Raw genomic sequence first — 11,922 nt, 5'->3', positions numbered from 1 at the left:
AGTGAATCAGTGAAAATTAAACCAACGCTGACAGGTCTCCAGATCATGCAGAATACAGAAATCACAAAGTGTCTCATCTTGTTTCCACATTGATTTTTTTTTTGGTTGATTTAAGCCGTCCATGGACAACATAATAACTTTATTTCCGATAATGTAACTACCGTGGGATGCAACCTAATGTCCTGACAAGGAGAATCATTTTTATCATTTGCTTATGTGACAACGAGGCCTTTGTTGAGGCGGGCTGAATGGTTTGTGCCCAGTGACGTGATAGAATCTGTGATCCTCAAGAGAAAGGTGAATCAAAAATTAAACTCTACCTGTTGGAAAATATTTAAGGTCTAATTTTTGGAGGATGCACCACATAGTAAATATTACTTTGTTTTTGAGTGCATCTGTCAAACCACAAAGTCAAAAACGAAAGCGACGCTATCACTTCACAATGATTTCTTTTTTCATAGATGCTGGAACATTTACAATTGCTTTTTAGTATGCAAAGCCCCCACTGCAAAGTCAGAGAACCTAGAATTGATATCAAGGTAATGTGTCAGTATCACAGTCTTTGTGCTATTAAAGGGAAAGACCACATTAGACGCAGTTCCACCTTAGCAGCAGAGTATTACATTAGATGTCATATGCCATAGATTTTTTTTATATTGTCTGATTTATCAGCTGCCAAACTGTAGCAAATCCACCAGTAAATATAATGTCCAAAAGTAGGGTAAAGATAAATTTTGCACTTGAATTGTGCACTTGTTTCGAAAGGATTACTTTTATATTAATTGTAGAATCATTCCAGCACATTTAAACTATCTTTTCTTCAGTGATTCTAGATTCCCTCAGTGCCTCTGCAGGTAAATTGTTATGATTGCATAATGTCTATATTCATTCCCCAACCTCAACTAATCTCAAGTAAGGTGACAGGAAAAATATTACAATTGGCAATTTTTTTTATAGGGAGTGGGAGATTACTCCAAATACTTGTGCCTGCAATCTAGGCCAACACCCCAGTGTCAGCACTGAGGGAGTTGCTCTCCCGCAGTTGACACATTAAACTTAGCCTGCGTTCTCAGGTGAACATAAAGGATCCCCTGTTGTTATTCAGGGAAATTCTCCGCAGCAATTAGTGCCATCGTTTATTGTCAACCGACATCACATCATCATCGTCATCCATTTCTTTCTGGGGCTGAGCTGTGTTGTGTCAGATTTCAATCATAATAGATTGCAAAATACTTTATGCCCTCTGAGATTTGTAACTATCATGTTTATATTAATGTCTCTTCTTCGGCCCCTCTCCCTTGTTACATCCCTCACATTGTTTAACACTCCCCTCAGAAAACTGAGGTCTGCAATTATATTTTTGTCCATTTCTATAATCCTTTTCTGAATTTCCATTTGAAATGTGCTCTTACCTGCCACTTGCCAAGTGCCTTGGGGCACATTACTATGTTTAAAGAAGCTTGTTGTTGATAAGGACTCTGCATTAATAATGACATCACGGTTTTTCCGTAAGCACATACAAACCTATTTTCTATTTGTTCAAGGCCTCGTTTATTGCCAAGCCCTAGTTTCTCTGAGAGATGGTAACAGAAACTGTTTGTTTAACTGATTGCCTTCACAGTGAAAATTATTAAGTGTCAAGTCTACAGCCTGTGGGAGCTGGGGTCAAGGAGGCAGCAGACAGGGGTCTTGGGGCATGACTCCCTTTTCACAAGAGCATGTAACTGTACTCCACTGCAAAGTCTTTTTGAGGTATGCCCACCCTGAGTAAGTTTCAACCTTCTCTTCGATCAGAGCTCAGTGAGACTCTCTCCTACTGTCACCCCCTCTGTGGTCTCTGACTCTTCAACCATGTACTCACCCACACTCATTAGTACAGCCATGTGTCCTTTCTGGGAACCTTGTCTCTGCTGCCATCTTGCTCCACATGGCTTCCAGCTCCTTTTCCAGGCCTCCCAGTTTGGACGTACAGTGGATCCCAGGTACCTGCATTCAATTGACTGACGTCTTTCTCCCACCTTTCCCCTCACCTGGTTTCACCTATCACCTTCCAGACTGTACTCCTTTCTCCTCCCCCCACTTTCTTCTCCTGTCATCCTTTCCATTCCTGATGTAGGGTCTTGGCCCAAAGCATTGACTGTTTTATTTCTATCCACAGATACTGCCCGACCTGCTGAGTTCCTCCACCATTTTGTGTTTGTTGCTTAGCATCTCCCTTCTCCTGCTATATATCATCTTTCGTCCTCCTGCCACTGTCTCACCCACCTACCTGTCTGTCATCTTTCATTTCTCTTCACCATTTTCCCCACCTTTACACCAGCCATTTCCCCTCTCCACTCTCAGTCCTGATAGGGGGTCTCAGACTAAAACGCCAACAGCTCCTTTCCTCCCAAAATGCTGCTTGACTTGATGCGTTCCTCCAGTACACTGTTTGTCGCTCCCTTCTCCCTTGTGAGTTCAAACTGTGCATGCAGGTCAGAGTGGGGTAGATACTGATTGATGCTTTTTGTCGATCTGATTGTGATCATTGTCCATAATAGGTGGCCTGGTGGTGTAGCAGTCAGCACAGTCACTTTACGGGACTAGAGATCGCAGGGTTCCATTCCTGCCACTCACTCTCTATAAGGAACTAGTACGTTCTCCCTGTGGGCACGTGGATTTCCTCCCACATTCCAAAGACTGAAGGGTTAGGGTTAGGGTTAGTGAGTTGTGAACATGCTATGTTAGTGCTGGCAGCAGGACAGTACTTGCGGGCTGCCCCCAGCACATCCTTGGACTGTGTTGGTTGTCACATTTCACTGTATGTTTTGATGTGCATGTGACAAATAAAGCTAATCTTTACTCAGTTTGGAAATGGCATAACCATATCATGTCGATGAATCTTTTGTGCTTTTTCTTTCCGAATGCTCATGTGTCATCTCCCTTGTTGCATCCTCCCACTACTGCCACCTCCCACAACTTTCAAATGTCTAGACTTCACTGTGGCCACAATCGCAGCTGACTAATGATTCCATAACAAGTAGGCTGCTCGGCAGGAATTGGCTTTTCCTTCAAACCCCCTGAGATACGACAACTGAATCCAACAGAATGATTTGCATCTAGGAACTAACCATTTAAATAAAGGCATTTTTTCCCCTGTATTGCAGTTGATCCTTCTGACATGTCTCCCATCTTCAGGATGAAAAGGTGGAAGACACACATTTGCTGAAATCTTGAACAACACATCAAAATACTGCGGCAAAGGCAATCAACAAAATCATTTAAATCCTTTCAATCCCTTCTATAAATATTAAACATTAAGTCAGTAATTATAATAAATAAAAATATCACAATGTAATTGAGATGTTACCTAATCTTGTTAAATATTGTAAAATATTAATACCTAAAATTGCAATTTTTGAATTCACATGAGCCTGAATGACAAGGCCACCATTTAATATTCATCCCATAATGGTTACTCTTCCAGTAACCTGACAATAGTGAGTTGAAGCTGCCTCTGAACCTGGTGGTTTGTGCTTTCAGACTTCTGTATATTCTGCTTGATGGGAGACAGAGGAAGAAAGAATGCCCAAAGTTGATGGCCTCTTTAGTTATGCTGGCTGCTTTACCAAGGCAGCGAAAAGCGTAGACAGAATCCACTGAGGAAAGGCAAGTTCCTGTAATGTGCTGAGCTTTGTACACAACTCTCTGTACTTTTTTGCAGTCATGTACAGAGCAGTTGCCAAACCAAGCTGTTACGTATCAAAACAGAATTCCTTCTATGGTACATGGATAAAAATTATTGAGAGTCGACAGGGACATGACAAATTTCCTCAGCTTCCTGAGGAAGTACAGGTGGCTGTGAGCTATCTCAGCTATGATATCAATGTGGTTGGACAGTGATGTTATTTCACTCCTAGGAACTTGAAGCGCTCAACCCTCCCAACCTCAACTCTTTTTGTAGACAGGAGCACGTGCATCACCCCGCCCCCCCTTCTGAGGTTAGTGACCAGCTTGTTCGTTAGGCCAGTGATGTTGTGGGGATGGAACTGGACTCTCGCACGGTGGTGTCTGAAAAGAGGATGCTGTCTAAGTTGCATGCCATCTTGGACAATGTCTCCCATCCACTACATAATGCAAACAACAGGAATTCTGCAGATGCTGGAAATTCAAGCAACACACATAAAAGTTGCTGGTGAACGCAGCAGGCCAGGCAGCATCTCTAGGAAGAGGTCAGGACGAAGGGTCTCGGCCTGAAACGTCGACTGCACCTCTTCCTAGAGATGCTGCCTGGCCTGCTGCGTTCACCAGCAACTTTTATGTGTGTCACTACATAATGTACTGGGTGGGCACAGGAGTACATTCAGCCAGAGACTCATTCCACCAAGATGCAACGCAGAGCGTCATAGGATGTCATTCCTGCCTGTGGCCATCAAACTTTACAACTCCTCGCTTGGAGGGTCAGACACCCTGAGCCAATAGGCTGGTCCTGGACTTATTTCCTGGCATAATTTACATACTACTATTTAACTATTTATGGTTTTATTACTGTTTAATTATTTATGGTGCAACTGTAACGAAAACCAATTTCCCCCGGGATCAATAAAGTATGACTATGACTATGACGATGTTTGTTTTATTGCCATTGATTTCATGACACCATGTCACTAAGCTCCTTATCTCCTTCCTATTGCCCCTGAGAAAGTGCCTTTGCAATCTGCAACAGACAGTGAATCAATGGTATTCCCACAGTACTGTTGGACAGAGGCAACTGAAGGGCTTAACAACCCGATCAGAGGGGAGTGAAGAGTCAGTCACATTGGTAATTGGCTTATTATTGTCAGAGGTACTGAGACACAGTCGTCCACTTCAATTATTTCACCACATCAGTACATCGAGATAGTACAAAGAAAAAGCAATAATGATTCAGAATAAAGTACTACAGTAGCATGGAAAGTGCAGTGCAAGCAGACAATAAGATGCAAAGCCATGACAAGGTAGATTTTGAGATCACGAGTCTGTCTTATTGTGCTAATTGTTGTTCCTTTCCACGCCTTGTGGCACCTTCCCATTTCTTTAGCACTTTGTCTGTTTTTTTACGTGGCCCAGTTGCCAGCTCGATACTCAACCCAGCACGGATGGAAAGCCGTCCAGATTCGAACCCAGGACCACTGGCCTCGAAGTCCGGTGCGGACGCCACTACACCACCAGCCAGCTTTATTCTACTAGGAGAGTGTTCAGCAGTCTTACGGCAGCAGGGTAGAAGTGGAATAGTCCTTGAGTCTGGTGGTACGTCCTTTCAGGCTTTTGTATCATCTGCCCGACATGAGGGGGGAGAAGGGAGAATATCCAGAGTGGGGGGAGTCTTTAATTATGTTGACTGCAAGAAGTTTAGACAGATTCTACGCAGGGGAGGCTGGCTTGTGTGATATGCTGACCTGGCTCCATAATTCTTTCAATTTCTCGCAGTCTCAGGCAGAGCGGTTGCCATACCAAACCATGGTGCATCCAGGTAATATGCTTTCTATGGTGTATCTATAAAGTTGCTCTGCTCACATTGAAGTTATGCGTGGGCATATCAGCTAAAGGTATCAGAAGTCCTTCCTGAGGGTCTTCAGTGGATCACAGACTCACAGAATAATAGAGCAAAGGAACAGGCCCTTCAGCCCAACTCATCCATGCCCACCATGCTAGTTCCGGTTGCCCATGTTTGGCCCATATCACAACCAGATGGTCATATTACCAAAATCACCAAAAAAAAAATCAGATATTAGGCATCGGAAATAGAAATGTTCAGCAGCGCAGGAATCATCTGTGGAAAATGAAACAATTCATGTTTTGAGTTTAAGATCCTTCATTGGAATAGCAAATGAGAGATCTGTTTTCCTTTTTACACAGAAGCTGCCTGATCTGTTGAGTGCGATTGTTACTGTACACAGTAATTATTAATAGTGACTATTAATTATTGTAATACTTACATGTTTTAAATAATATAACAGCCTTCTGGTAAGAGTAAGTGATGAAAATAAGAATCGACACAAGTTGCACTTCGAAGATTATGAGGGAAGGAGAAACCATAAGTGGCAATCCTTAAGTTATAGCGGTTTTCGTCTTTATTGCTTGTCTTTGGAACACCTCAAAGCTCTTTGCACTCCTTCTGAAGACAAGCAGAACTGCAGTGAGATGAAGGACTGGTATCTGTATCAGTGGTGTGGGGTTTCAGAGGAATGTTGGCCCAGGACACCAGGAAAACTTTGCAGAGTGCCATGAATGGATTTCAGTTTTACAGCTCAAGCCGACAGGCTGGCACAGTTCAAAGATATGTGTTCAAAAATGGTGGCTATAAAGAAAGAAGTCTTTATCGAGACTAAACAAAGCTCCTGTGTAAATGCTCATTGAGCAACTGTGGACCATTTTTATCTCCATCCCTTCACTAAGTTAACAATTAGAGAGACAACAGTAACCAGTTCTGTATAATGACTTCATTATTGGGCGTTTACGTCATTGATTATATTTGCTATTAAAACATCCCTGGCAACTTATTCACCTGGCAGATGATGCTGTTAGTAACTAGAAATGGTGTTGGATTCCGCAATATGTTACATGCCTAAAATGGCTAATATGACACCACAAAGGTCTGCACAAGGTTAATGTGTTTAAGATGCACCTTATGAATGACTGATATACAGCTCTCTGAATTAATTTCCATTTTTAACACTGCACTTCTGAAGAGCTTAATAAATTAGGAGCAGCTCTCTCATCTTGAAACCTCAGATGTTTGTAATCATTATTATACAACATTGAAACAGATCCTTCAGCCCCCTGCATCCTTGCTGGCAATCAGATTCCGATTCCAATTTATTGATCGCTTGCGCATCGAAACGTACAATGAAATGCGTATTATTTGCATTGACTACCAAGGATGTGAAGAGGGCAGTCCACATGTTTGCCACATGTTCCACCAAGGTTAACAATGTTCATATTCAGAAGGTGTTTATTGTCTTACGAGGGGTAGGTTTCTATCTCTGTCCTTGAAAAGGAGGAGAGTAATCAGGGGCAAAGCTAGTCATATCCATTGTCACAATGCATTGATTGGTAGAGAAGCAACATAGAACATTGAACCATCCAGCACAGTACACAGTGCTGCACTGTAAGGCCCTTCAGTCCACAATGTTGTACTACCCTTTTAACCTACTTGAATGTTGTACTACTCTTTTAACCTTTTCTCCCCCATAGCTCTCCATTTTTCTTTCATCCATATCCAAAAGTCTCTTAAATATCCCTCATGTATCTGCCCCTGCCACCACCAGAAGCACATTCCACGCACCTACTGCTCTCTAAGACAGGTTCCCAACCTTTTATTCGCCACTATTAAGCAAGGGGTTTGTGGACCACAGGTTGGGAACCCCTGCTCTGGGGAGATGATGAGGAGATGGGGAGAGTTTGTATCCTTCGTGGCTTATAAGGTTTGCTCAAAAAGACATTCACTGGATAAAATAGTGACTTATGCCTCCTTTCAATACCAACTTTCCAAGCTCCTGGGAATCCTATGGTAGTAGCTGGTAAATAGGACAGTTTCTTATCTGTACAATCGTGGCACTGTTCACAGGAATGTCATCAAAAACTGTTCACAGGGACGTCATAAGGGATGGAGGGAGAGAGAGGAAAACTGAGGGAAGAGAGATGGAACTGGGGGAAGAGAGTTAGGCTTGAGAGGTTTAAGAGAACCCCAGCACGTGGGACCTAGGTAGCTGAAGGCAAGGCTGATAAAGGTGGAAGGATTCAGAAGACACCAGAATCTCAAGTCAAGTCAAACTCAAGTTTAACCATGTGCACAAGTACAGTGAGGTGGAGTACAATGCAAAGCTTGCTTGCTGCAGCATCACAGGCAGGTAGGCACAGACATAAATTATACATGAAATTTATGCAAGATAGTGAAAAAACAGTGTGTAAACAAGACCAGAAATAAAGACACAGCCGAAGTCCATGTTAGTGCAAGCAACTGCACTGTTCCATTGCTGAGGTAGGGTTAGAGTTGTGTCATCAGGATCAGAACCTGATGACTGAAGGAAAGTAGCTCTTCCTAAACATGGCGGTTGGGACTGTAGGCTCCTCTGCTTCCTGCTTGACGGTAGCAGTGAGAAGACGGCATGACCTGGATGGGGGAGGGGTCCTTGACAATAGACACGCAAGAGATTCTGTAGATGGTGGAAATCCAGAGCAACACGCACAAAATGCTGGAGGAACTCAGCAGGTCAGGCAGCATCTATGGAAGGGAATAAATGGTTGACATTTCAGGCCGAGACCTTTCATCAGGACTGGAAAGGAAAAGGGAAGAACCCAGAATAAAAGGTTGGGGGACAGGAAGGAGTACATGCTGGCAGGTGATAGGTGAAACTAGGCGAGGGGGAAGCTGGGTGAGGATCATATAGGAGAGAAGAGTAGACCATGGAGGAAAGAGAAGGAGGAAGGTACCAGAGGCTTGATAGAAGCCTATTGTTGAGGCAACATCTCCTGTAGATTATTATGGATTTATTGAGTATGCCCACAAGAAAATGAAACTCGGGGTTGTATATGGTGACATATACTTTATGTCATTATCGTCATTATGTGCTATGTCGTATGATGTAGGCAATCGCGGTCTATGGTCATGATTGCTCTTGGGAAATTTTTCTGTAGAAGTGGTTTGCCATTGCCTTCTGGGGAGTGTCTTTATAAGACGGATTGTGCTAGCCATTATCAATACTCCTCGGAGACTGACTGCCTGGCATCAATGGCCACATCACCAGGACGTGTGATATGCACCAGCTGCTCACGCGACCATCCACCACCTGCTCCCATGGCTTCACGTGATCCTGATCGTTGGGGGGAGCAGGGTTCCTGAGCAGATGCCCAAGCGTGACCTGCAGGCTAACGGAGGGGGAAGGAGTGGAGTGCCTTACACCTCCTTCGGTAGAGACCTCTCTCCACCCCGCCACCCACATGTACTTTGGCAATAAATTTACTTTGAAGTTTTGAATTTTGTGCATTAGAATTTCTGTACCAGTGTGTTATGGGGTGGGAGGAGGTTATGGAGAGGGAATGGGGGAGTCTCTGGAAGATATGAAAGTAAGGATGAAGAATTTCTAACTGAAGCATTGTTTAAGCAGGATCTAGTTGTAGGTTGAAGGCATTACACTCACACATCTTAATATGCACCATCATAAAAACAGCAAAAGAGGACTAGAATATAAAAGCAAGATGTAATACTAGGCTTTATAAGGCATTGATCAGACCACACTTAGAGTATTGTGAGTAGCTTAGGGCCCCTTATCTCAGAAAGGGTGTGCTGACATAGGAGAGGGTCCACAGGAAGTTCACAAGAATGATCCCAGGAATGCAAGGGTTAACTTACTCTTTGAGGCGCTTTTGATGAGGGAGTAATCTCCAACCAGAGGGTGGTGAATCTGTGGAATTAATTTCCACAGGCAGTCATGGAGGCCAAGTCATTGTGTATATTTAGAGTTGGGGTTGATGGGTTCCTTATTAGTAAGGGCTTCAAAGGTTACAAGGAGAAGATGGAAGAATGGGATTGAGAGGAATAATAAAATCAGCTATGATGGAATGGAGGAGCAGACTCAATGGGGCAAATGGCCTAATTCTGCTCCTATGTCTTAAGGTCTTATGGTCTTAGCAGCAGTTGTGTTGGAGTTTTACTCCCTGATCTTTACATTTGTAAAAATCCTCCCTCATTCCTGGTAGCCACTGCTGGGGAAAGATCATTATTAGATTATTAGATTATTAGATTATGAGGACACGCAGTCCCATTTTATTGTCATTTAGTAATGCATGCATTAAGAAATGATACAATATTCCTCTGGTGTGATATCACAGAAACACAGGACAGACCAAGACTGAAAAACTGACAAAAACCACATAATTATCACATATAGTTACAACAGTGCAAGCAATACCATAACTTGATGAAGAACAGGCCATGGGCATGGTAAAAAAAGTTCAAAGTCTCTCGAAAGTCCCACATCTCACGCAGACGGGAGAAGGAAGAAAACTTTCCCTGCCATGCCCGACCACAGTCCGACTCTGAGTCATCCGAAAACTTGGAGCTCTGATCAGCTGTCCGACACCGAGCACCGAGCACCATCTCTATCTGAACGCTTCAACCCCAGCCTCGGTTGCCAGCAGCAGGCAAAGCCGGGGATTTTGGGGCCTTCCCTCCAGAGATCCTCGATTGCACAGTAGCAGCGGCAGCGAACCGGGCATTTCAGAAGTTTCTCCAGATGTTCCGCCGTGCTTCTCACGTCTGTCTCCATCAAATCAGAATTGTGCATGGCGTCCTACTTACAAATACCATATCATTTCACCGGAGAGGCTACGCACGCTGCGTCACGCTGCCATCTTCTCCTCCCGCCTTTTGGGCTAAATCAATGTCAGGTCTAAGGACGTTTATTATCAGAGACATACACCTGTGAACTTCGTCGTTTTGTGGCAGCAGAACAGTGCAAGATATAAAACTTACTATAAATCACAATAAATAAATATAGCAAAAGATGAATAACAAGGTTGTCTTCATAGGTTCATGGACTGTTCACATCTGATGATGGAGGGGAAGAGCCGTTAAAGCACCGAATTTTGGTCTTCAGACTCGTGCATCTCCTCCTGATGGTAGTAATGGGAAGGGGGCAGTGAGGATGGTGAGGGTTTTTAAGGATGGATGCAACGCCTCTTGAAGCCGTCCTTGGTAGTGGGGAGCTTGTACCTGTGACGGGGCTGGTTGAGTCTACAACCGTCTGTAGTCTGTGTGATCCTGTACATTGGAGGCTCCACACCAGGCTGTGAAGTAACCAATCAGAATGGTCTCCACTATACATCCACAGAAATTTGAAAGAATCTTCAAAACAGGAAGAGTGCATAGCTTTAAGACGAACCTGTAATGAAAGGTAACATAGGTGGAGGTGAAATCTAAAGGCACGTGAGCGTCAAAGGTTATGGGAGATGGCAGGAGAATAGATTTGATGGGGACCATAATCAGCCATGATCGAATGGTGGAACAGACTCGATGGGCTGAGTGGCCTATTTCTGTACCTATGTCTTATGGTCTTATAAGTATTAGGCTATAACACTATAAGACATAGGAGCAGAATTACACTATTTGGTCCATTAAATCTGCTCTGCCTTTTCAGCGTCTCTGATTTATTATCCCTCGCCATTCTTCCCATAACATTTGACACTCTTACTAATCAATAACCTATCAACCTCCGCTTTAAATATACCCAATGACTTGGCCTCCATAGCCACCTGTGGTAATGAATTCCACAGATTCACCCACCCTCTGGCTAAAGAAATTCCTCTCATCTCTGTTCTAAAGATATATCCCTCTATTGTGAGGCTGTGCTCTCTGGTGCTAGACTCCCCCACTATTGGAAGCATCCTCTCCACATCCCCTCTATTTAGGCTTTTTGTTATTTGATAAGTCTCAGTGAGGCCCAAAGGTCTTTTTGCTGCTCATTAAACTTAGATAATCTACACTATTCTTGTTCATGGAGTTGCAAGAGCCTACAGGTGCTGGAATCTGAAACAATAAACAACCTACTGGAGGAAGACAGGCAGGTCTGCAACATCTGTGGCAGGGTGGACGGACTGTTAACATTTTGGCTCAGGACCCTGGATCAAAACGGTGTGGGGATTCAATTCGAAACATTGACAGTTCCTCTCTATCCTTATTGATGAAGGGTCTTGGCCCCAAATGTCAACTGTTTATACCTCTCCATTGATGCTGCCTGACTTGCTGAGTTCCTCCAGCATTTTGCTTGTGTTAGTTTGGATTTCCAGCACCTGCAGAACCTCTTGCGTTCATGTTTGTTGAGCCATTTTAGAGTGTATTCGAAGGTGCTTTTGATTCAAGTACCCACACACCATGCTGGCTATAGTGATCTACAAATAATG

Source organism: Mobula hypostoma, chromosome 1 (genome assembly GCF_963921235.1).
Source record: "Mobula hypostoma chromosome 1, sMobHyp1.1, whole genome shotgun sequence".
NCBI classification, from domain to species: domain Eukaryota; kingdom Metazoa; phylum Chordata; class Chondrichthyes; order Myliobatiformes; family Myliobatidae; genus Mobula; species Mobula hypostoma.
Note: the sequence above shows the minus strand (reverse complement) of the source record.